The sequence below is a fragment of the Microtus pennsylvanicus genome, chromosome 19 (genome assembly GCF_037038515.1).
Source record: "Microtus pennsylvanicus isolate mMicPen1 chromosome 19, mMicPen1.hap1, whole genome shotgun sequence".
Taxonomy (NCBI): Eukaryota; Metazoa; Chordata; class Mammalia; order Rodentia; family Cricetidae; genus Microtus; species Microtus pennsylvanicus.
This window is the reverse complement of record NC_134597.1, coordinates 10476121-10501741: the sequence shown is the minus strand read 5'-3', so window position 1 is coordinate 10501741 and position 25621 is coordinate 10476121. Positions and strand designations below refer to the sequence as shown.

The 25621-nt window shown below is 36.0% G+C and overlaps 1 protein-coding gene across 2 annotated transcripts in view; it reads right to left on the bottom strand.

Moving 5' to 3' along the window:
- Foxp2 (forkhead box P2) overlaps nucleotides 1-25621 on the bottom strand; it is a 478828-nt gene that overhangs the window by 301337 nt on the left and 151870 nt on the right. The window lies entirely within an intron of this gene.

Genomic DNA, 25621 nt, shown 5'->3' with positions numbered 1-25621 from the left:
ATGAAAATACTATATAAAAACTGATTAGACTTTTATGATTGCATAATGGAATGCTCTTTGTCATGTCGCTTCTTTCAAAATGTTTGGGGGGAAGGGGGGGAGAGAAAGCCAGCAAGCATTCATCCTCTGCCACACAAGTGAAGAAGGTGTGGTCCTTCCATGCCTGGGGTCAAAAGAGTAGTGAACAATCCTATCATATCCTTCACCCTGGATTTTAAACCTTTTATTTAATAAAGTAAACACTTCCCTGGATGCATACTTTTCACACAGTGGGAAACCTCATGTATTTGTGCAGGGATACATTTACCATTCTCATGTTCCTTGCCAGGACAGCTTCCATCCCGGTTTCCAGTTTAGCCATAGAAAGCAATGCAGTGTTTCTGCAGGGTGGGGTTGGAAAGACTCTGTCTGCCTTTGTGTTTGGAGGAACCCCATGTTTTGTGTGAGTAACAAGAATGATCAAGGTAACCAAAAAGCAGAGGCTCCATAATGGCAAAAGCAGCCACGAATACAGTTTTTGATGTGGCTGAGATCCAGACTCCTTGAGGTTCAGAAAATGGCCTCTGTTGCTGGTCTTTTGAGGATGCAGAACTCTTTCCTGCAACCTGGCATGCAGGGATTAGTGAACTAGAAAGAAGTCTCAGGCTCTTGTGATCAGAACTGAACTTGGTGCCAGGAGAAACAAGTAAGCAAGAGTAAAGTGGAACAGGAAGATGGAAAACCAAATACATACTTGAGAACTTTGTCAGAGAGTTTCAATTACTGCCAGTATTAAAAAGATGGCCCAAGAAGATGAAATGGTGGAAATGAATCCTACCTACTGTAATACAGCAACTTTGAAAGTGATTTTATTCAATGGTGAATAAAGCGAGGTGTGAAAAGGCAAATGCTAGTCATTATTATAAATATGCACACATTTATGGAAATGCCTATTATAATCAGGGAATAAAGAGTTGACTGTGAGAAGCATATAGTCAACAAATCAGAAGTGACATAACTGAAAATAAAGAACAGAGAGCTGAGAAATGATGAAACGAACTAACGTATCTTATGAGATGGAAAACGTGATCAGATACGTCTGCTTAAGCTGCCCACATACAGCAAGCACCGAGAGACCCTGACTCCCTCCAGGCAATTCTTGTTTCCTTCCCACCTCTGCTGTGGACGGCCATACCAGCAATGCCTTACACAGAACAGGACAAACCACCGTGCCTCTTTCACCTCAGTTTCTACTGTTTTATATTACTTCATTTTCCCAGTTGATGCTTGTAATGACTGGAATGTTCTCGTTCACCTTTTAAAGCAATTGTCCAGCTCAGTGAGTATGCAGATATAGCAGTCTTGTCTACTAGCGTAGATGTCACCGGCTTTGAAGCACATGAATTAATAATTTTTGTGTATGTTCCAAAAGCAATGTGTGCTCAATAGGAACTCTATTTAAATATTTTTTTTAATTTTTATCTGTTTATTTCTCTGTGTGTGTCCATGTTCCTGTGAGTAGGTGTGAGTGTACCCGTGCCAGCGCATGAGTGTGGAGGTCCAAAACAACTTAGAGAAACTGGTTGTTTCTTCCCACCACGTGCGGATCAAACTCAGGCTTCAACCTGATATCAAGCATCATTACTTTCTGGGCAGCTTGCTGGCTCTGTATTTCTAACTTTTAATTGAGATGCTCTGTTGAGCTAGTGGTAATACCTCCCCGTCTCAGTGCTAGGATATTTCATGTGCTTGATCTTGTGCAAGGAAAAGCTATGTCATGTTGAGAGGACGGCTTCCATGTACATAAAAGCAGCATTAACTGGACTCAGTAGGTTACTAAATGATACCAAATTAAGAATCTAAAAAGGAGACCATACTATTATGAGGGAGATGGAACTGGTAAGGGATAATTCATGATAGGAAATTAAGGGATGGATATGATCAAGACCAATTGTATAATTCACGATAATTTCAAAAAATAAATACTTTTAAAAGAGGCAAATGCCTGCCTTGCCCCCCTTTTGTGATGCTACACTTGAACAACAACAAAAGAAAGTGTTCTTCGTGGGCATTCATTTGGATTCTGTGGTTTCATCAATTAACAATGGTTAAATAATAGAGATCTAATAAAAACACTGAAAAATTAGAGGCAAGATAATGGAAAGTTTAATATTGCTGAATCACTTACTAGCTGTGTGGGCCTTGGTGGTACTTAAAATTTATGATGTCCAAGGTTCTCTTCTGTAGAGTAGGTACTCATGAAAATTAAATTAGCTAAATGATTTAAATAATTTTAACTGTTTCTTGCTTTAACAGCTCCAGTTTCCTTCCATTCTCTATTAATTCTCCAGGGGATTTCTTATAAAGGTCCCAGGAGGGAAATTTAAACAATCATTGCAGTTTGGAGAAAAGCTAGCACTAAGACAGCATTAGTCGTTTGTACTGGCTGTGTTTCATGTTAGGAGGGGAGGCATATGTATCCGGCTGACAAAATGCCAACATGATTTTGTGAATGTTGGATTCATAGTTTTGGAATAATTTTTCCATCCAAAAATAACAGCATATAAGAGCAATTCAACAAGAACCAATGAATATAACAATTATAAAAGACAAAAGCAACATTATTCTATATCCCTAAAGTCACAGTAGAATATTGAAGCATTAGTAGCAACAGTATAGAGAAATCCTTACATACAAGGTATTTTGTTGAAGAGGGAGACTTAGAATTCTTCTTGGAGTTTCTTTCCAAACTTACCACATGATCACCTGTTGACGTTCATCCAGCAAGTGCATGTAAAATGCCTACTAGACATCAGGGCTAAGCTTGTATAAGACACAGAACTTAGCTTCCAACTTTCATTTCATTAAAAGTGCACAAACACTTTATTCAAAAGTATATTGAAATTTATAATGGCATGCCAAAGGTTTGTATAGCCAATGGGTTTATATGAAAATTGTCCAGTCTAACTCTTCAGGGTCTTGGTGACTTAGACTTATCATGATGTCTGAGAGAAGCAAGAAAATGAGCCACATATAAGAGAGCTTCCTCAATGAGAGAAAGCTCAGCTGAGGGTCAGATTTCAAGGGACAGATTTTTAATTGTATTGCTCACTAGAAAAAAATTACACTCAATATATAAGAGATAACGCTGTCTTCATAAATATACTAAATGTCTTTGCAGGCTACCCCAACCACATCCTACAGTAAAAAAAAAAATAAAATAAAAATAAATGACCTTGCTACAAAAAATTCAGACCAACATAAATAGAAGTTTCACAGAAAATTTATTCACAGTGGTCGGAGGGCATTTCATACTGATTTACTCTTGTTCTGCTCGACTAAGCACTATTTTAATTCTATTTTGTTCCATATTATTCTACCCTGTTCTATTAATCCTAGCATATCACATTTCTATTAAAATACAAGTTGAAGTCCCTTAATTTCATGAATCATTAGTAGAGCAAGATTTTCACTTGAGTTTTTTTTTTTTTGGAAATCTGAAACCCCAAATAAGTTGTTAAATTATAATTATCATAAACATATTATTTAGTATATGCCAGATCAAATTTTAGCATACATTGAAATTGTATATTTCAAGTGATAATTATATTTTAATAGTTGTGGCTAGAGTGGATTAATGTGGTGAAACCCTTCAGGTTTGATAACAGGAACTACACTCAAACAGAGATATTGTTCTAGAAAGGAAGGAATGGAAACTAATGAATAGAGGGGAGAGACTGACAATTCCCCTTGTAATCAGCAGTAGACTGGTATTGTCATATTTGCGTTCTTAGCCTCCTTCAAATTAAAAAAAGATGCTGTCACTTAAGGGTGAGCATTTTAAGACAGATGGGCTATGGCTTCCTCCTCACACGCCTTATACATAGTATAATTGCAAATTTTTGTGACTCCCATTTTAAAAACCCAGAAATCCATTTCCAGCAATACAGTGAGTGATATAACTCAGAACTGGAAAGACAAATGCCTTGTTTTCTGTCATATGGACATGCCCCCTCCAAGGCTATTGTTTGTCTTTAACATGGAGCAAAAGTAAAAGCAAGGAAACTAGGAAAGGACTTTTGGGAGGCACATTAATAGAAGGGATTAAGTAGATTAGACGAATCTGAAAGTAGAGAAGTAGACGACTGTAAGTTATGGAATTGAGCAGGGAAACCAGGAAGTACAGTAGAGGGTTTACCCAAAGTAAGCATATACAAAAAGCCATATGGAAGCCTACTATCTCACAGTCCATCCAAATAGTAAGAATTGGAGTCATAGAATACATGTGGACTGAAGCATGGAGTATCCTTCAGTGAAAACATTAAGTAGGGATGGGGCAGAGGAACAGAAAAGAGGTGGTCATGCAGCCAGTAATCAAAACAAAGGATGCAAGAAATATGTATGGAGGCCTACTAGCCTGAATGCTGACTTACTATAAAGCTAAAACAAGTTTGAGTTCATTAAAATGTATAGATATTGTGCTTGTCTCATGTCCATGGGAAACGTTTTGTGATTTGCAATATTTTTAAATAAAACTTTTTGTTTAAAAAATAAGGACTTTGAATATAATCCTTACTTACCTTGCATAACTAAATTATGTTGTTTCCAAAGAACATAGTCTATTACATAAAAACTGCAGAACAAGCACTTGAGTATTTTCCTATGAGTTAGAAATCAAAAAAGCCCTAAAGGTCTCCAGAATAACATGGGCTTTGTCATTGTCATGGTTACTCTCTATAACAATATGCTAAGACCCCTGTGGAATGGCCCCATAGGCTCAAAGGGAGTGGTACTATTAAAATTACACGGTATGACCTTGTTGAAGTAAGTTTTTGTTTTGTTTTGTCTTGTTTTTTGTTTGTTTTTCTGGAGGAAGTGGGTTACTGGGGGAAGAAGGCATTGAGGTCTCAGAATGTCAAGCTAGATGATGTGGGATTCCTCTCTGCAATGCTGTGAATACGTTTTATTATCATTGGTTAATAAAGAAGCTGTGTTGGCCTATGGCAGGGCAGAATATAAATAAGTGGGAAAATTAAATTGAATTCAGGGAGAAAGAAGGCAGCGTCAGGTAGATGTCATGTAGCTGCCGAAGGAGAAAGACATCAGAACCTTACCCATAAGTCACAACCTTGTAGCAATACAAAGCTTAATAGAGATGGGTTAATTTAAGATGTAAGAACTAGCTAAAAATATGTCTGAACCATCCGCCAAACAGTGCTGTAATTAATATAGTTTCTATGTGATTATTTGAGTGTGGGTAGCTGGGAAATAGATGTACAACCTCTGCTTACAGCAGGGCCTACTGTGACTCACTTCCTAATGCCAAAATATAGAACTCTCAACTCCTTCTACAGCACCTGGTTTACCTGCATGCCACATGCTTCATGCCATGACAACAATGGACCACAATTTGAACTGGAAGCTAGCTCCTGTTAAATGTTTTCTTTTATAAGAGTTCTTGTAGTCATGGTATCTCTTCACACCAATAAAAACCTTAAGAAAAGTCCATTGCTTAAGATACCAAAACTTTGGCTGAAGAATATAGAGAAACCAGTCTGAAGCCTTCCAGAAAACTTTTTCCTTGATGGTCTGTTTCATAGTGCCAAAAGACTGCTTGGGAAAAGCAAAACAGTCAATGATCTTAACCAGTGTGAGACCCTGCACACTACAATATTGACCTTTCCTGGATGGTATTCACACTGATAGCTTAGCACATGACTGCTATGGGAGAGCTGATTATTTTCTGCTGAGGTATGAAGGCTGCTGTAAAGCAGGGACTTTCAGATTTGATGTTCCAGTCCTGAGGAAAATTCTAGCTTAGACAGGCTCTACGGTAGAAATCATGACCATTGTTTTGTTAAATGGTCATTTTCACAAAGTTCCTTCTTAACATGTGTATTTATATCCATTGACTCAACTTTTCTCAATCGTGTTTAACTTTTTCCAGGTGATAGCAGTTAAAAGAAAGATGTATAATTCAAAGAGCTAAGAAAAAGAAACCGAATGCTCAGCCTGAAACTAGACATTTATATTAATCACACCCCCCATCACAAAGACGCAGGAAATCATATGAAGTAGAAGCAGAAAGAATGTAAGGAAAAAGAGGATGGGAAAGAGCTTGGTTAAATGCTGTCTTGTGATGAGCGTTTGTTCATGATCTACAAAATAAAGTTTGCCTGAAGAGCAGGGTGCAGAGCTAGCCACTAGTTACCCACAGAGGCCAGGCAGTCGTGGCACACATCTTTAATCTCACTATTCAGGAGACAGAGGCAGACAGATCTCTGTGAGCTCAAGGCCACCTGGGGCTACACGAGATTGAATCAGTCTAAAAGAGAATCAGGGTCAGGTGGTGGTGGCTCATGGATCTTTACTCCCAGTACTTGGGAGTCACATGCCTTTAATCCTAGCACTAGGGAGGTGGAGACAAGAAGGGATATTTTTGATTAGACTGAGGGAAGCAAGGCGGGAGGAGACAGGAGCTCAAGGAATTCCAGTCTGAGGTTTTGAAGAGACAGCATTCAGTCTAAAGATTCATAGGGAGAGGCTTGCCCTTTTGGTCTGAGGATTCAGTAGAGCTAAGAACTATTGGCTGGCTGCTCTGCTTCTCTGATCTTTCAGCATTAACCCCTATCTGACTTTGGGTTTTATTATTTAGACCAATTAGAAATTACACAACACTGACTTTTCGATATGATGTGGCTATCATACTCATGAACTCACGTCAACTGGAGTTACCTGTATAAGATTTACAAAGTTCAAACCCAACAAAATTCCAGAATGGAATGCATAACATATCCCTAGGCCCATCCCTTATTGTGGCATTACTGATATTTGAGAGTTGCTCTGGGAAGGATTATCAGTCATTTTTGAAGATGTGAACACTGGTAAGATCCCTTTGGTCCAGATTAATCATAATGACCAACAAAGTAGTCTAACAAAAACGTTCACCAGTAATTAAAAAGCATATAAATAAGCAGCATCATGTCCTCCTGAAGACAATGATCTCTTAACTATGGGGACATTTCATTACACTGAAATGGAAAATTAAAGTTATATATTTAATTAGGTTATAAATCACCAGACTGTAAAATGGAGAACTTACCATGGATGAACCAGACTGGTCGCATACATTCTTAATTGCAAAGGATGGGTATAAAAGGTCAATTTCACATAATACATGATGTGAGAAATGAGACATTTCTATTGTTAAACACTGAAGACTGAAGATACTCCCAAGCCACAGGAAGTGAACAGACTTCTAAGTGTAGAAGCTGAGAACAGATTCTCCATTGGTGCCTCCAGGAAGGAATTTGACCATGAGACACTTGGCTTTAGCCTAACTAAATTCTCTTATACTATAAAACTGTAACTATAAAACTAAACAAAAAGTATCTCATCATAAATAACTAAACTTCCAGTAACATCTCTTAGAAAGAATAAGACCCATCAGAAAGTAGAGTTAGGAGTTAGAAAAGTCCTATCTGTGAGACTCTTGTTCTTGTAAGTGCACCATAATCTAGACTATCAAATTTTTACCTGATACATTTCTTAGTACTATGATTGATGTAGGCAAGTTAGGGCACTGCATATCTAGAACAAAAGAAAATCTTGCTTATCATTTTCTTTAAAAATGATAGGCTTCCTTAGTTTTAAAGTTCTGAGCTGCTGTAAGAAACACAACCTCTGCATACACAACATCCACATGGTCTACATCACATAATACCTGAAGCACATAGGGACATAGGAAATAAAGTCAACTGTATTGAAGTTCAAATTCTTGTTCTGCTGTAACTAACGTCTTACAAACCTTTTAAATGACTACACATCAAAAAAGCCAAATGAGGTCAAGCATATCTTATTTTTTATTCCCATACTAATGCTATTAACAATCTTTAAAATTTAATTTAATTTTTGATCCTAGAGTTTGATGCAACAGAATCTCTAAAGCATGAAACAGCAATTTGCAGACAACTGTAAGAGGGGTACCATGAAACTCTGAACTGGTGTTCTTTTACTGATCTAACAGAACTCTGAACATCTTATTACTTTAATATGTAAATTACATTTTTCAAATCTCAGTGAGTTAAGGGTATGGCTAAAAGTGAGATCTTGTTTAAATTTATTTACGTAGACAAACATTACCCTAAGTGTAGCTTTTCTTTCCACTTCCCTATCTTGAAGAGCAGAATGTCTAAGTGTTTAAGGTACAATGACATAGTTCAGTGTAGATACTTTTAGTTGCTATGTGAACTTGGGAAGTTACAAAACTAAACTCTGAAAATCAGAAGGGCCTTGGCCACATGTCAGAATGTTGGCTAGACGTTAAATGAGTTAATATGTGTAAAGTGAGTAGAACTTCTCTCAGATAGCAAACACAATAAATTTTAATTTTTTTAAATTATTAATTGCATTTCAATGAGATTTGGTTAGTACTCGTGAGAATTCAATCCATTTTTAAATTTCTTCCTGTAACAATTTCCTCATAAATCATTAAGAGCTGTATATGGCATAAAACAATATTTTTATGAGGATTATTTTATAGAGTTTATATAGAACTTCGAGAGCAGTGCTTTGGAAAAAAGTAATTCAAGATAAGTCTCAAAAACAAAAATTAATTGAGCTCTACCTCTGCATTCTGATGTTATTGCGTTCTACAAAAGAAATCTGATTAATGCTGTAATTTAATTTAAGCATGGAAGATGCGATACTTTAAAACAGCTATTATAAGAAGATTCACTCATAGAAGTAAATAAAATACTTACAAAACAGATATAATGTCTACATGAGCCATTTCTAAGAGGGTGTTTTTTTCCCCCTTTTCGATGAATGCTTAAAGCTTTCCTTCAAGCTCTTGGTTAATCTATTGATCTGTGAAGCACAGCACACTCCAGGGAGGCAATTCAGTTGACACTATATCAACTGAAGAGATGAATAATGATCATACCATTTGGTAATTAAACGTCTTACAAACCTTTTAAATGACTACACATCAAAAAAGCCAAATGAGGTCAAGCATATTTTATTTTTTATTCCCATACTAATGCTATTAACAATCTTTAAAAAATATCAAGATTAAAAGGGCATACTAAAATTAATTTAAACTATTTAAAGACAAGGTATGCATTAGATAACTTACTATTTGATTATATGTGAAATCTGTTCTCTTCATACAGAGTGATTTCTAGTCTTGTATTTTGTTTTTAAGGAGGTTATACAAATAATTAAAATTATTTTTTAGAATGGGCAAGAATAAGAGAAAGTCTTAATTAGCATCAATAAAAAAGAAATGTAGTAAGAGCTCTACCACTTACAGAGAAAAAAAAAACAAACCATTTCAAGCATGGTTTTCAGAATATAATTACAACTTCAATTACTAATATTAAAGCAATGTTACTTTTTAGAAAAATTGACACATTTAATTTACTTTTCAATCCAGCATTGAATATCACCCCATCACACATTTAATCCTCAAAAGGATTAAATACTAGAGTTTAAAATATAACTAAGTGGTACTTCAATGATGGTTCATTCGTTAAGAGCACTGATTGCACTTCTTGAGGGCCAAGATTCATTCCAGCACCCACATTTATGACTAACAACCAGGGCATTAATTGCAATTCCAGAGCATGTGATGCCTTCTTCTGGCTTCAACAAGAACTGCACAATGAGGTTTACAGACAAATATGCTAGCAAAGCACCAATAAATTTAAGAGAAAAATAAATAAATGTAACAGGCATTTAAGTGTAAAAAGTATAAACACATACTTAAGGGCTTAGAAAATGAGAGTGAATGTCATTTCATTGGCTGAAGTGCACTTTACATTGCCATAAATCCTCAGACACTTACATTACAATATAATGACCAAACAATCTTACAGTAAGAATTTTAAAACCCTTAAAGCAGACACACCAATATGTAATTATGTAAATTGTACTGTACTGAACGTATTTAACATGCTGTTAAATAATCACTTCATTTATTTTAATCTTTATACTTAAGAATCATTAAACTATAAAAGTACTCCATACAATTATAATAAAACCTAGAACAAAAGATATGAAATAATTGATAATAGAATAAAACATCATAGTTTCATCTTTGTTTGTTAGAGAAGAAGTTATTCTGTCAAAATTCTACTTTAATGTGAAATATTTTAAATAAAACAAAATAGTTTTAATTAAGCAAGCATATTGGGCCATAAAAGTGACCAAAAGCTAAACAAAACAACAACAACAAAAAACAGTCCAAATATGGTGTGGGAAATGTTTATTATTCAAAAGATGAGAGGGTGCGGGTATTCTGAGTTCTAAGAAAGGGGTGATTAGGCCATCTCATAAAACATGAAAAATGAAATTAGATTTCTCACAAAAAGAAGGATGCCAAACAGGTAAAATATTCAAGAAAGTAATGCCACAAGTGTACTGTTTGTTTCAGGAGTATTGCTATAGTGTTGTGATAGTTCGAATGAATGTAATTGGCTCCCATAAGATGACAGGGAGGGGCAATATTAAAAGCTGTGGCTTTTTGGAATAGGTGTGGCCTTGTTCGAGGAAGTGTGTCACTGTGGAGTTTGTGCTGTGTCCAAATGCATGGTCTACAATCATCTATAATACAGAGTTTCTTAAAGATATTCAAATTAGTCTGCAAAGAAAACATAGTTAGAAAGCAAAACAGTCAAGAAGGCAGCTAATAAGTATTGTTAAAAATTATGGAAACCACAATCTGACAAGTAAATTTCAAAAAAGAAAAAAAAGAAATTTTGTGGCTGATTTGTGCTGATTACCACCCTCAGGGGCTTGTTTATTCTAGCTTTTGAATATATTAATATTCAACTTCACATATAATGCGTACAATAATGAGTGGATACTTCTGCCATATTATTTACCTTCCATAGTTGACTAAAAATTAAAGCATAAATGCACGTAGAATGTATACAAATGCCAATTACTAAATTTCATGAGGGAATATTCATTTCTTTAGCTGTTGATCCATCGTTGAATGCAAAGAACTCATGGCAGAAAGTTCTTCCTTCTGTGTAAATATTCCTAAAGGATTCTTCTCAATTACATTGGCAATTAGAAAACTATTGTACAGAATTACACACTCTAACATTTCAGAAATTTAATAAAAATTTTTGCAAAATATCTCATTTGATTAAATTATATGCCACTTGAGTTCAGATTTGAACCTCAGAAGAAATAATCTCAACAAGTATACAAATAATTTCAAGGACAAAGATTCACCATGAAGAGTTCTGAAACTTAGAGGGGAGATTTTGTGATTACAATAACTTTGAATATTATTAACACCTACGGATAAGGTTTATGCTTAGCAATCTTGTGAAAATAACAAAGAATAGTAAGCTTGTTTTCAAATTCATAAACGGAACCAAAAAACCTTTCTGACTATATATAATCTATTTTTTCTTACAAAATTCTGTAACCTTTCCTTACATTTCTAATGTATAGATAAAGCTTCTATGATTTGAGTGACACTGTGTATCTAAATAATCTTTTTAGTTTTGTTTAGAACCGTCTAGGTCTCAACTGTATAAAGAACGGCAGAGATTATGACTCATGCGGCAATCTATATTTATCTGTCACACTTATGGCTATTATATAAGTGAGACAATGACATAACCACTTCATAAAATCTTATCTAGTCATGCCAATCACAACAGCTTATAGTATATTATTTAACATATGTATCCAGCAATTCACTTTAATACAAGCAAAGACAGTGAGGAAATAGTTTTGTAAAAAGGTGTTGTGGAGAACATGGGTAGGGCTCGAGGAGGAAGTAAGGCAGATGTGATCATTTTTTGTATATGCATGAAATTATCAAATACATAGAAAAACATTTAAAATTGCTTTACTCATGCAAAAGGTAGATTTTTTGTCATCAGGTGGTATGGGAGAATTGTCTGTACTCTGTCAATCATGTTTTAAATAAATGCTGATTGGCCAGGCAGGAAGGATAGGTGGGTCAACCAGACAGGAAGTATAGGCAGGGCAATGAGAAAAGGAGAATTCTAGGAAGGAGGAAGCCCATTCCTCCCAGTCCTGTGCAGACCACCGAGAAGCAAGATGTAACCTACCCAGCTGAGAAAGGTACTGAGCCATTTGGCTACCATAGATAAGGACAATGGGTTAATATAAGCTACAAAAGCTAATAAGTTGCCTGAGCTAATGGGCCAATCGGTTTTATAACTTACTGAGATCGCTGTGTGATTTTCTTTGGGGCTTGCCAGCTGTGGGGTACTGGGCAGGATGGAAACCCCAACAAGCAGGCCTTCATGTTACAATCAGGGCTTAAAAAGCACTTCGCCTAGTCTGTTTCATCTTAGGACAAATTCTAAGCTATATGATGCAAAGGAAGAAGTGCCTTCCTGGTTATAAATTACAACTCTGGAAAGTAAGCCATTCAGTTCCTAAGATATGTGAAATGTCTACAAATTTCAAAAGATATAAAAGCATCTGAAGTGGTCTGAAAGAAAATGGCCTCCAAATGGAGGGGTGACTTGGTTGGGAGTTGGTATCATCTTGTTGGAGGAAGTTTGTCACTGGGAAGTTATTACGTTTTGATGTCTCCAATGTTCAGTGTGACACCGAGTCCACTTCCTCTTGCCTTCTGCCAAGATGTAGCCAGCACCACATCTGCTTGCAGGTCGCCATGCTCCCTGGCTCATGACAATGCACTAAACCTCTGAAATTGTAAGCTGCCACCTCAATATTTTCCTTATAAGAGTTGCTCTTGCCATGGTGTCTCTTCACAGCAACAGAAACCCTAAGACACTATCCAAAGACTCATAACACATGAAACACAAAATACCATTGTGTTTATAGAGTCAAAATGCGGAGCTGACACATAAGTTAGGACATACTGCATTGCTATTGTGAGGACTGCTCGATTGATCACATAGAGTGAATTCTATCTAGCCAGAGAATTAAAACTGTTGAGAGGAAGGGGAAAATGTTTCCTATGAATAGATGCATAATGAATAAGGTTTAAGTCATATATAAAATCATTGGCTGAAAAAATAAGAAAGCACCAGTCACGTAATACCCTACCACCTCCAAATAAACAATGATAAAATTTCAGAATATAGAATTTATTCTATGAATAAATAAAGTTCATGTCTCTAAAATTGGGTTTAAGTCCATATTATTCACCTAAATATTATTGATTATTTCATTGGTGTGTCATAATATTTTATCTGATCACTTTCACACCCAAGGTTATTTAGGTTGACTTGCTATCTGCATTATCAAGGAACATAAATCAGTGTATTTAATTGCCAACTTTATTGTACAACAAGAACTTGAACTTGGAAAACCAGGACCTAAAAGTGGATGTGTTAAAAGTGAATTTTCTTGCATTTATTTGCAGGAGACAATGGAATTGAAACCACATTTCTACACCTTTGATAACCTGTCTGACTTCTTCTAAAACAAACTTCCACGTTGGCTTTCCCTACTAAACTGTCAGTCACCTTTTATAAGTAACATGTAAACACAGGTTCCAACCAAATCTAGAGTGAAATTTGCATCCTACTGTTGAATAATTAGTGTTTGTATATTTGTAAGTATATTTACATCTTCAAATGCCTAACATCTAATTCATGTAAACAGTGAATGAAAAAGAAAGTCACTATCTTTACTAGTCAAGAAGCAAGAAGTGCTCCAGGTAAAATAATTAAATTCTAAAATTATTTATTTATACAAATTTTATGAAAATAGCTTTTTAAATATTTATTATCTTAATGAAAAGAAGCCAATTATTTAAAAGGAAATAGGATTATTATAATTGGCTTTAGCTAGTCAACACGTATCTCTTGGTATAAGGATAATGCCAGGTCCTATGAAGTTTTTCCCATTGAGAATAATGAACTATATCTTAGCAATATGAAGACTGTACTAGAAAAGACGAAGAGATACATTGTATAGTAATCTGACTGTACACATCTGACAGAAATGCACATGACATGTTATTCATGTCATGTTAAGAGTACAGAATGAAGTTATTTCATCATTAATAAATCCATATGATAGATAAACCTAGAGTGAAAACAACGATACAGTTTCAGAATACATAGTTTACTAACAAAATATAAAGTAATTATGAAGAAATCATATTCAATCGACTATATATAAATAGTTCTACAAACATCTATATTTGTTTATTGGATTTTCTCAAATATTTTCTTTTTCAGTCTACTTTTTTATTTAAAAATAAAGTAATGTACTTTTCAGTGTGTAGTGTAATCCAGAATTTACTTAATTTATATTATATTGGTTTTAAGTTGCTTGGTGTCCCTGAAAGGCAGAGTGTTGGGCATCTCAGGAAGATGGCGGGGTTCGTGGCCCAGCTCAATTCAAGCACTGCTTAGTTGTAGAACACTAGCAGATTTCTTCACTTTGCTGAGATCCACCCTTTCATTGTAAACCGAAGTTAGCAATGGTGACAAGTACCCAAAGGATCACTTGGAAGGGTATCTAGTACTGAATTAATCTTCAGGTATTCTTCAGGTATATTAGATATGAATTAATCTTTAGGTATATTAGTTATACAGCTATGGAATCCGGAGTGCTGAAAGAGCATCAATAATGACAACAAAACACACAATAGTATACAGAAACAGCATTAATTTTAAATATAATTAAGCACATATTTAGAGGGGAATAAGGAATATAGATCAAGGTATAGGTCAAGAGGAGAACAGAATCTTGATCATTAATGTGGCTGTAATGATAGAAATACTTCTCATTTTCAAAATATTCCTGAATATCTCCTGCTGAAAAATTTTTTTACAATCTCAGTGTTATCCTTTCCTTATATCAAGAAAAAATTAATTAACATGTTATTTATTAAATTGCAGGGAAATTCATACTCAATATTAAAAGCAATAAATAGAGTTTATAAGAACATGTACATCTGGACAGACAGTTTTTTGGTATTTACTAGCCATTAAGAAATAAATACATATACAATACCACAATGAAAGAATGTTCAGAAGCTAAAATATGAAAATATTTATCAAATACCAGATAAATAATAATGTTCTCTATTCCATCATATAAGTTAAACTAAAATGTATTTTTCAGTTTTCCCTGAAAATAACACAAAATATTTCTATTCTTAGTCCATTCACATATTATTAGAGAAATGGAATCCCTAAGACTAATGGAATCCTATGGGAGAAAAAGAGTCAAAGTCACAGTCAAGAACCAAGTTACTCTTGATTATTAACAGTGATTAAATGTAAATGGGAGAAAAATGATTTCTTTAAGATGGCTCATTGCATGGCTAGGAAATTGGCTGACTCAAGGTGTTTGTCTTATGGCTTCAATTGCTGTGAAGAGACACCATGACCATGGTAACTCTTATACAGGAAAACATTTAATTGTGGTGACTTGCTTACAGTTTTAGAGGTTTAATCCTTTATCATCATGGTAGCATTAAGGCAGACATGGATCTGGAGGAGCTAAGAATTTTTTCATCTTGACTCAAGGCAACAGAAAGTGGTCTGTCTCACCAAGTGTGACTTGAGCATATAAGAGACAAAGCCTGTCTTCACAGAGAGACATTTCTTCCAACAAGTCCATACCTCCTAATAGTGCCTGTTCCTTTGGGGCCATTATCCTTTAAACAACTACAGTAGAGCAGTAGAAACAGGTGTTTCCCAGCAGCAAACTGGCAACCCCTCTATCCTCCCTCATCTCCTTCCCTGGATGTAGATACCTGTGCCTGTAACCCATGACTCAATTGGATTCCAGTCACTTACAGACCTGATAGTCTAGCTAAAAGAAGTAAATGTCTTCCGTGGAAGACTCTGTCTCAGGTGATAAAGCAGAGAGTGCAAAGGATGTCTCCAGAATTCCTCCATCGACGCGAGTACCCACATATATGTACACATTGTACACTCCCCTACAGAAAGATGGCCCATTATTCATATGAGAATGCACTGTGTCTTTGTGCATATAACTAATGCCAGAATGTTTAAATAGTTTTAATAACCAGCTATTGGTTATGAGAACTGGTGGATAATTTGGATAGCTAGAAACAAGATAAATCTATTTCGAGTGTGTGTGTGTGTATGTATCACTATGTGATGAAAAATGAGTATTTGGATTGGCAAGATTTGTAACTTCTGCATACAGTGAAGAATGGTAAAAACTGAAGTAGCTTTTAAATGAAAAAAAAATCACAACAGAAATTATCGGGGTGGGGCAAAGGAAACCTCTTCTCAACCTGTTAGCACAAAACTTTTCTAACAGCAAACATTACTGCTTTCTTCTGTGAGTATTTTCTTTAGTCAGACCATGGCAATAACCAAAAGCATCAGCAGTCTTTTTGCCAGAATATCACAAGACAAATCTATAGTCCGGTTGCTAATACTATTCCCCTTCGATATCCTGTGTCCTGGCCTCACAGCTCAAATCGTGCTCAGGGCACCCTCTGCTCACACTGTCCACATGATTTTTTAGTACAAAGTCTCAGTCATCAACATCTTTCCAAAAACTACATGGTTTGATCGGTCACAACAAAATCCCACTTCTTGGTATGAACTTTTAGTAACTTTTCTATTGCTGTAACAAAACACTATGCCTATGGCAACATTCATAACTGCAGGTTTATTTGGGGTTACATTTACAGAGGTGTAAGAGCACCTCACAGTTATGTTGGGAGCAACAGACAGACACAGTGACTGGAAGCAAATAGCCAAGGGCTCACATTTCAAACCACAAACAAGAAACACAGGAATAACCTGAAATGGTACACTTTTGAAACCTCACAGCCTGTCCTAAGTGACACATATCTTCCAGCAAGAACACACCCTTTAAGTCTTCCCAAAATAGTGCCAATAACTGTAGAATAAGCATTTATATGCCTGAAACGTATAGGCATATCGCAGTTAAACCACCACATGTGATATTATATGCTACTGCTAGCATTTCATAGAATTTCAGATACTAAGGCCATTCTAACAATTGCATGTCCCATAAAAATTATATATGATAATACAAACAAATGTCTTTTGCATTATTCTGGAAAAATATGAAAAAAATGTTCATTTTTCCAAGACAAAGGATCTGGGAAACATACAACAAAGTAAAAGCAAAACATCACAGGATGTTTTACCTCCGAAGTTTCTAAATATGAAAATATAATTTTTATTAGTGAACAATAAAACTCAACTTCAAGATTTTCTTTTAGTAGTGACCAAGAATTACAGCTATATGAAATCTTAAGATTCTGGAGTGCTCTTTGGAAAATCCATCCATTTGTGTTGTTTATTAAATTCTTGAAGACTACTGATCCATGCACTTAAGTGTTATAGAAAAAGAAAGAAAAGAATTTCTTCAAAATATTGTTGTCTTAAAAGTTTTTCTCCCTATTGATCTTTTACAGGTGACTCATTTAATACCAAAATGGCATCAAAACTTCATAATTACTTTAGCAATTTTATTGCACTGAAAAAAGTAAATTTTATAAGTCAAATACTGACGGAATATTTATCCCATCTTATACTGAACACAAAAAGTATTTGATCCCACTTCTTAGTCTTTTTCAAGGGCTTAAACCTGCCAAATTATTCCATTTGACTTCAGAGAATTCTCATATGGCAATCTATTTTATTTACCTTATCTTCAATAAAATGGTTGAGTGAGCGTCAGCAACTCTAAGACACTCTGAGTTTCGATCAATCTTCAGGCAAAGGCATCAGGGTCTGTATTATACCTACTGTGCCGGGAGTTACAGGTAGGGTTTGGAATAAGACAGAAGCAGAGTCAAAATGCAGGCCAAGCTTAATGAAACCACACTGAAGAGAAAGCCCTTCCCTGGCTCTCACAGGCACGATTTCTTCAACACCAGGGGTGAGTTCAACACAGGAAGAGTTTCTTAATAAGACTGACAGCTAAAAGGAGGCATCAGACTCCAACTTTATCTCACATGAAATCTAAAGCTATAGCCAATCCTTTATTCTTGAGAAGATAATATTTAAAAAAAAAACATGCTTGCATTCAGCAAACCTCTAAATTTCATACGGCAGGGGGAAAAGAAGCCTAAAAGACTTTGCATGGGCTTCCTTCTGTGGCGTTTTCATATAGTGACTAATGTGTCAGTAGTTTCAATGGACATCTCCTTACCAATTTGCACGGCATTTTAAATATGGCTGCTGGATTAGATTTTCACCACAAAACAATGAAAAAGTTTGAGCAACAACTTATTTTGGCAAATGAAATCACTAAAAACTAATTCCAAGAAACATGGGATAAAAGTGATAGACGTTATGAAAACACCTCCCCAAGTACAAACTTTGTAATAAGCGATTCTGGTTCATATTTGATATGGGCTATAAAACCTGATTATTGTAATATTGCTCTTCCCAGCAGATAAAACCATTAAAAAGATACTTAATGTTTTAGTTGAATTGAAAAGCGGGCCAGTTAACATTCCATATTTTGCTTTGTGTGTGTGTGTGTAATGGTATCAAAACTTTGCAAGTGCATATCTCTAAACCATGAATTTAAAATTGTAAATGCAAACTATTTTTACACGAAAAAATTTCATTTGTATTTTCTTTTTGTTTTTCTTGCAATGCAGGATTTCTGCTCAGATACTATCTTCACATCAACAGCAATACAATTTGAGCGATGATTTCATGCAACAGTTTATACAAAAGTTGAACTATTACTTGTAAAACCACGCTTTCTTTTCTGAAAACCAAATGTATAATGTTTATGGCCAACTCAGCATTTCAAAAGAGCACTCCAAACATCTATATATGCATATCTATATTGCCTTCTTACACATATTTCTGATAGCTCCAAAAGACAAGGAAGAACAACAAGAAACTAATAGGACAGGTTACGTATCTTAACATCCTATAGGGCTAAGAACATTTAAACTTTTCTCTGCGTAACTTCCATAAAAGAATGTTTATTGGACCAGCACACAAAACTACTTTGTCCTAAGTGCAACACTCATACTGATGTGATCATTTGAAAAGGTATTAAAAGTGGGCTGTCCATGTTATAAAATCAGTATTCCAGATGACGTCTAAAGATATTCCCACTTGGCTCACTAGCTTATAAATATACACGCCTATGCTTCCATTACATTTGCCTGGGAGATCACATATTTGGTTAGTATTAATCCGCATACTCTCCACAAAGACAGAAATAGTGCCAAATTTAAAGAAGTAGTTTTAGAGATGAGTTACTATCTTAATAAGAATTATCTATTGACACTTAAGGAATTATCCTCAAATTTTGTAAAATAAGAAAGAAAAAAAATGTATCATAATGAAGACAGAAAAGGCACCCAGTTGTTTAGTAGGGTGGGATTAGAAACAGCCTTTTAGGAGGTTGTGATGGAAGACAATAGGGATGGGTGAAAGAGGAAGGAACATTGGGGAAAGAATAATAATAATAATAATAATAATAATAATAATAATAATAACATCCAAAACTGAGTCCTTCATACCAAATATCATTAAATCAGAACAGGGAATGGCCTAGCTTATGCCACAGAGTAGTGCTTATATGAAGAACCAATTAAACATGGAAGGGAAAACACATGACCGGGAAAATCAGAAATCCTGACACATAGGAAAGATACCGGGGTCTCTCTGTTACAGGCAGCATCAGCAAGCAGGTCGTTCATTTACTTCTAAAGATGATCATTTCGAACTTGTGAATTGTAACAAATTCTAAAAAGTCCAGCCCAGGCTGACCTGTATATAACACATTCTAGCTCACACTGGTCTTAGACTCACAGTGATTTTATCTTTCTCCCAAGTGCTGGCATACAGGCATAAAAACTCATGCCTGTCTGTAGAAAAAGTAACTTTACAGACGTTCTAACTTCTAAGTCCATATAATAGTAGAAATATCCTGGAAATTTTCCTTGAAAAATCTTCTTCAATTAAATGCTGGCACAGAGACCAAGGTTCTAAACTGAGAAGATGCCACATACATAATTTATATATGATATAATTATATAGATATAGTTCTCAGTGAATACTTATTAAGAAACTATTACATGCTGTGCTTGGAATATAGTAGATCACTTATTTCTGTCAGTCACAGGGGAATGAGGCCAATGGTTATCTACATGAACCATCAGAGCAGATGTTATATGGTAATATGGTAAGACACAATGAAAACGAAGACTTGACCCAGCTAAGATGCCCTTCAATGGAAGAATGGATGAAGAAAGTATGGAATATATACACACTAGAGTACTACGCTGCGGTAAAAAACAATGACTTCTCGAATTTTGCATGCAAATGGATGGAAATAGAAAACACTATCCTGAGTGAGGTATCCCAGACCCAAAAAGATGAACATGGGATGTACTCACTCATAATTGGTTTCTAGCCATAAATAGGGGCCATGGAGTCTACAATAGGCGAATCTAAAGAAGCTAAGTAAGAAGGTGAACCCAAGGAAAAACATATAGTAATCCTCTTGGATAAGGGAAGTAGACAAAATTGCCGGGGAGAAAAGTGGGATGTTGGGGGTGGGGTGGGATGGGGGTAAGGGGAGATGGGGAGAGAAAAGGTAGAAGGAAAGGAAGGGGGACTTGGGGAAACAGGAGGATCGGGATAAAGGAAGGTTGGATAGGGGAGCACGGAACCCCATTTCTTAGTTAAAGGACCCACTTTAGGGTGGGCAGGAGACTTGACCCTAGAGGGGATCCCAGGTGCCCAAGCTGAGGCCCCCAGTTAGTTCCTTGGGCAGCTGAGGATAGGGAACCTGAAATGACCCTATCCTAGAGCAATACTGACGAATATCATGCATATCATCCTAGAACTTGCATCTGGCGATGGATGGAGATAGAGACAGAGACCCACACTGGAACACTGGATAGAGCTCCCAAGGTCCCAAGGAGGAGCAGAAGGAGGGAGAACATGAGCAAAGAAGTCGGGACCACGAGGGGTGCACCCACCCACTGAGACAGTGGAGCTGATCTACTGGGAGCTCACCAAGGCCAGCTGGACTGTTACCAAAGAAAGCATGGGATAAAACTGGACTCTCTGAACATGACGAACAATGAGGGCTGATGAGACGCCAAGGACAATGGCACGCGGTTTTGATCCAACGCAATGTGCTGGCTTGGTGGGAGCCTAGCCAGTTTGGATGTTCACCTTCCTAGATATGGACGGAGGAGGGAGGACCTAGGACTTACCACAGGGCAGGGAACCCTGACTGCTCTTTGGACTGGAGAGGGAGGGGGAGAAAAGTGGGGAGAAGGGGAGAGGGGTGGGAGGAGGGGGAGAAGAATGGGAGGAGGGGGATGGAAATGGGAGGCTGGGAGGAGGTGGAAATTTGTTTTTTTTCTTTCTTTTCTTTATTCTCCTTTTATCAATAAAAAAAATACATAAAAAAAACAGAGAAGAAATGACATCACTATAACAAAGAAGGAAAAATTAAAAAAAATGTGATTTAAAATGACAGAAGTAATTAAAACAATACAACAGGTATTAACTGACCACAATGAAGACAGGCACAAGGCATATAAATAAAGATTCCCATATAGGGAAAATAGGAAAGAAAGGTTGGTTATTTAACTATTGGGTTTGGATAATACTAGAGAGCATAGTATCAAGCTGAGCTGGAGTCTGATATCATGAGCCACTCTGAAATAAGTAATGAATTTTAGGTAGCATTAAGGCTTATGGCAAAACTCTACAGCTATTTGTGAGCAAACTTTTATAATAAGTTATAAAGTTGCTTTTTGTCAGTATAATAATTATAAATTTTATATAATAAATTATTCAAATTTTAAATTTGGAATTGCCATAAGGAGACAAACAAATGAACCTATCTCCCAAATCTGTGTCTCCAATTAATTTATCCTTCCTGTAAGACCTCTGGTTCTAGGGCTGATAAGTCTATAAATGCCCAAGAATAAAGGCTTCTCAAAATACACTGCCCTATTATGATGAATCTCTGGCATTATGCATATGCATTATTTACAGCAATGTGTGGTTAATGTTCACTTAGACCTGTGGAAACAAGGCCTGCCACTACAATCATGACTGAACCTTAATTAGCAAGTTTCAGAAGCAGTTTTGGGAACTGTACAAGAAATTAAATTCTCTTCTCGGAAGGGATTCACCATTGTTCAAAATAATTTCTCTCATGACTCATTAATAATCTACTCATAATTCCTCCTTTATTTTATTTTTTATTGTATTGGCGTAAATAAATGCAATGCAGATATTAAAGAATATTTACCACTTTAATGATAAACTTACAGAACCGAAGTTCCAGCGTAGTACAGGAGGTAGGAAGGAAAATGGCCGAGCCGCCTCCCCGCGCGCCCATTTATTGGCAGGCATTCGCCCGAGGCAAACCCTGCCCCCTAAAGGGGCTGTCTTAACCCTACAATTTATTTACTTATTTTTAATCAGAGCAAATATAAAGTTAATAAGAAAAACTTAGTAAGAACTATATAGAATGGGAGGGTCTCGAAAAGCCTGTTCTGGCTAGTTTAATGTCAACTTAACACAGCTAGAGTCATCTGAGGAGAGAACTTCAACTGAACAAATGCCTCCGTAAGATCCTGTTGTAGGGCTGAAAAGATGGCTCAGTGTTTATTTAAGAGCATTGCCTGCTCTTCCAAAGGTCTTGAGTTAGATTCCCAGCAACCACATGGTGGCTCACAACCATCTATAGTGAGGTCTGGTGGCCTCTTCTGGCCTTCAGGCATACATATAGACAAAATATTGTATACATAATAAATAAATAAATAAATAAATAAATAAATAAATAAATAAATAAATACAAAAAAAGATCCTGTTGTAGATAGCCCTATTATACATTTTCTTAATTAGTGATTGATGTGGGATTGCCAGTCTATGGTGGGTGTTCCACACCAGGGCTGGTTGTCCTGCAATCTTTTTTAATGTAATATTAGGAAATTATGGGGAGCGAGTGTGTGAGCAGCACTTCTTCAGGGTTTCTGCCTCCAGGTTTCTATATAGTTTGAGTACTCCCTTGGTTTCCATCAAAAGACTGTGATTCAGGATATGGAAGCCAAATAAACCTTTCCTCTCCATGTCACTTTTGGCTATGGTGTCTCATCACAGAAACAGTGAGCCTAACTAGACAGTAATTGGTACCAGGAGTGAGGTATTGCTGTAACAGACGTAATTATACTATTTCTCCTAGGACTGTGGAAGGACTTTGAAACTTTGAGCTAAAACTCCATTGCACGTCGAAAGTTCCATAGTCAATAGTATTAGAGCTGACAAGACAATGGCATAAGAACTGCAGTTGATGGAGGCCTGACAGGAAATGTTCAGAAGAAATTTTAAAGGCTCAATTGGGGCCATTTACTAATTTGAATTAAGAATTTGTGGTTCTAGTCAATTGGAACTAAAGAACCATTCACAATTAACAAATGCCTAGCAACACTGAAGTGAAATTTTGGCTTTACTGGGACAAATGATGCTGGTTTGCTGGAGTTGAAATATTACCAGTGATTAAGAAGAGATGAGCATCATCGAGGTTTAATACTCTGAGAGTATTTCCTCAGAGGTAGCAAACAGAACCTGGGGTTCAGAAGCAGCCAAGGATATACACTGTGCTAGACATTGAATTTGGTAGTTTAAGAGTCACTCAGGGAGTGCTGGCTTTGAAGGTATGAAGGAGATCAAGGAGATCGTGGGAGGTTTGGCAGTGAGAGAGGGCAGGAGAGTTTACCACAACGGTCACCCTTAGGATCAGGTGAAGCACAAGGGTTGAAATGGGACATGCAGACAAGTTGAGGTTCAGCACCATGGAAAGAGCCTCCTTCTAGGAGGTTCTTGATGAAAGTGCAGATGAGTTGCAGCAGGGGACCCCACCATTTTGAAGATGACAGCAAGATTGGACTACTGTCAAGGGCAGTAGAGGTGATGGAGTGGAGCCAGCCTGAACAAGGGTGATAGGCTCCATGTTCTGTGCCAAGCACTTGGGAGGATACCAGTAGTTCATGGGCAAATCCCAGTCATCGAACCCTCACTGATTTACACTGACAGAGTGGATTTTGCTTTGTTTAGATTTGTGACTCCTTCCTGGCTATTCCCTTTTTGAATAAGGAAGTATTTATTTTGTTTTCATAGGCGTTCATAGCTGATAAACTTTGAAATTTTTAAAGAAATTTTATATTGTTAAAAAGACTTTGACTTTTTAAAGAGGTAGAATTTAAATGTGTTTGAATGTGTAAAAACTTTAAAGTTTTAAATGTTTTATATTGTGATATTTATCAATATGAGATATTGGACATAAACAAAGAGGAAAGGTTATTGTTAAATAATGTTGTACTGATATGTCAACAGAAATGAAGACCCTTATTTTAAATCCAATTATCTCTTATTCCATACAAGTAGATATTTTTAAAAGAGAATGGAAACATTATTATCAAAAGTATTCATAAAGATGGAGTATGTCAGTTTTACCATTAGCTTCAATGTGACCACTAATATCTCCTACCACACAAAATTTAGATGTTAGAAAAGCATGTGGTCTATTTTCATTATTAATTATGCACTATGAATCATGGGTAAATTACTTTTGCAAATCATGTGGGCTCCTTGTTATTTCCCTGCTTACCAGATGAAGATTATAGTCTCAGCTTCACTTTCATAATAAAGATAATTAATGAGAATATGGAGTCAATACTAGTCACATCACTTTGAAACCATAAATTCTGGCTAAATGTCGAGTCATTTCATTCTGTGTCTGGCAAAGTGACAAAGTTGATAAAATAACAACAGCATAATCATAGGTAGAGCAGAACATAAAATAACTGGGAAGTATTTAACTACAATGAATGCAGTTGACATAAATCCCTCAGGGGAGTTATGGTGGTTCTATCTTGAGAAAGGTAAAGAAATGAGGAAGGCAATTTACACAAAAGTGAGGTTCTGAGGCTCGCCAGTGACAAAGGGAACCCACTGAGGAATATTTCTGAAGAAGTCCAGAAAAAATGATTCCCTTTCCTTTGGAGGCATTCTTTCAAAAAATGGGGGGAGGGGTTAAACGTTGACTTACCAAATAGAACATTGTAAAAAAAAAAACATCCCTTAACTTTTGTTTTATGCTGGGCATGGTGAAATAGGTTTCCCAGCACTTGGAAGGTAGAGACAGGGGATCTCTGTGCATTTGGTGTCAGCCTGATCGATATAATAAGTTCCTAGACAGCCTGAGCTTTATAGTGAGACCCTGCTAAGAAAATAAAATTTAAAAAAAAGAAATTTAAGTTTTGGGTCTCCAATCTAAGTAGACCAAGGCATGATTAGCTTCCAGGATTATTAGAGGATTTGTCTCATTTAAGAGACAGGACATTTCCTAGCTTTGAAGTTGTTTCTTTTATACATACACGCACACATACACATACATGTATTACATATAATCAGTTAGTTGAATATAATTAGTTATCTGAATAATAACACAATGAAACCATAAACCCAACTTTACATAAATATTAGAGATTGAAAATCATTCATATTGCCTTTGTAAATATCAAGGCAAACTATGACAAAATATAAAGATTTATGATTTCACTAAGGAAATAAATCCTTCCTAAATAGTTAAACTCTTTAGTATTAAATGTTAGTTATAACTGGTCCAAATAAAGTTT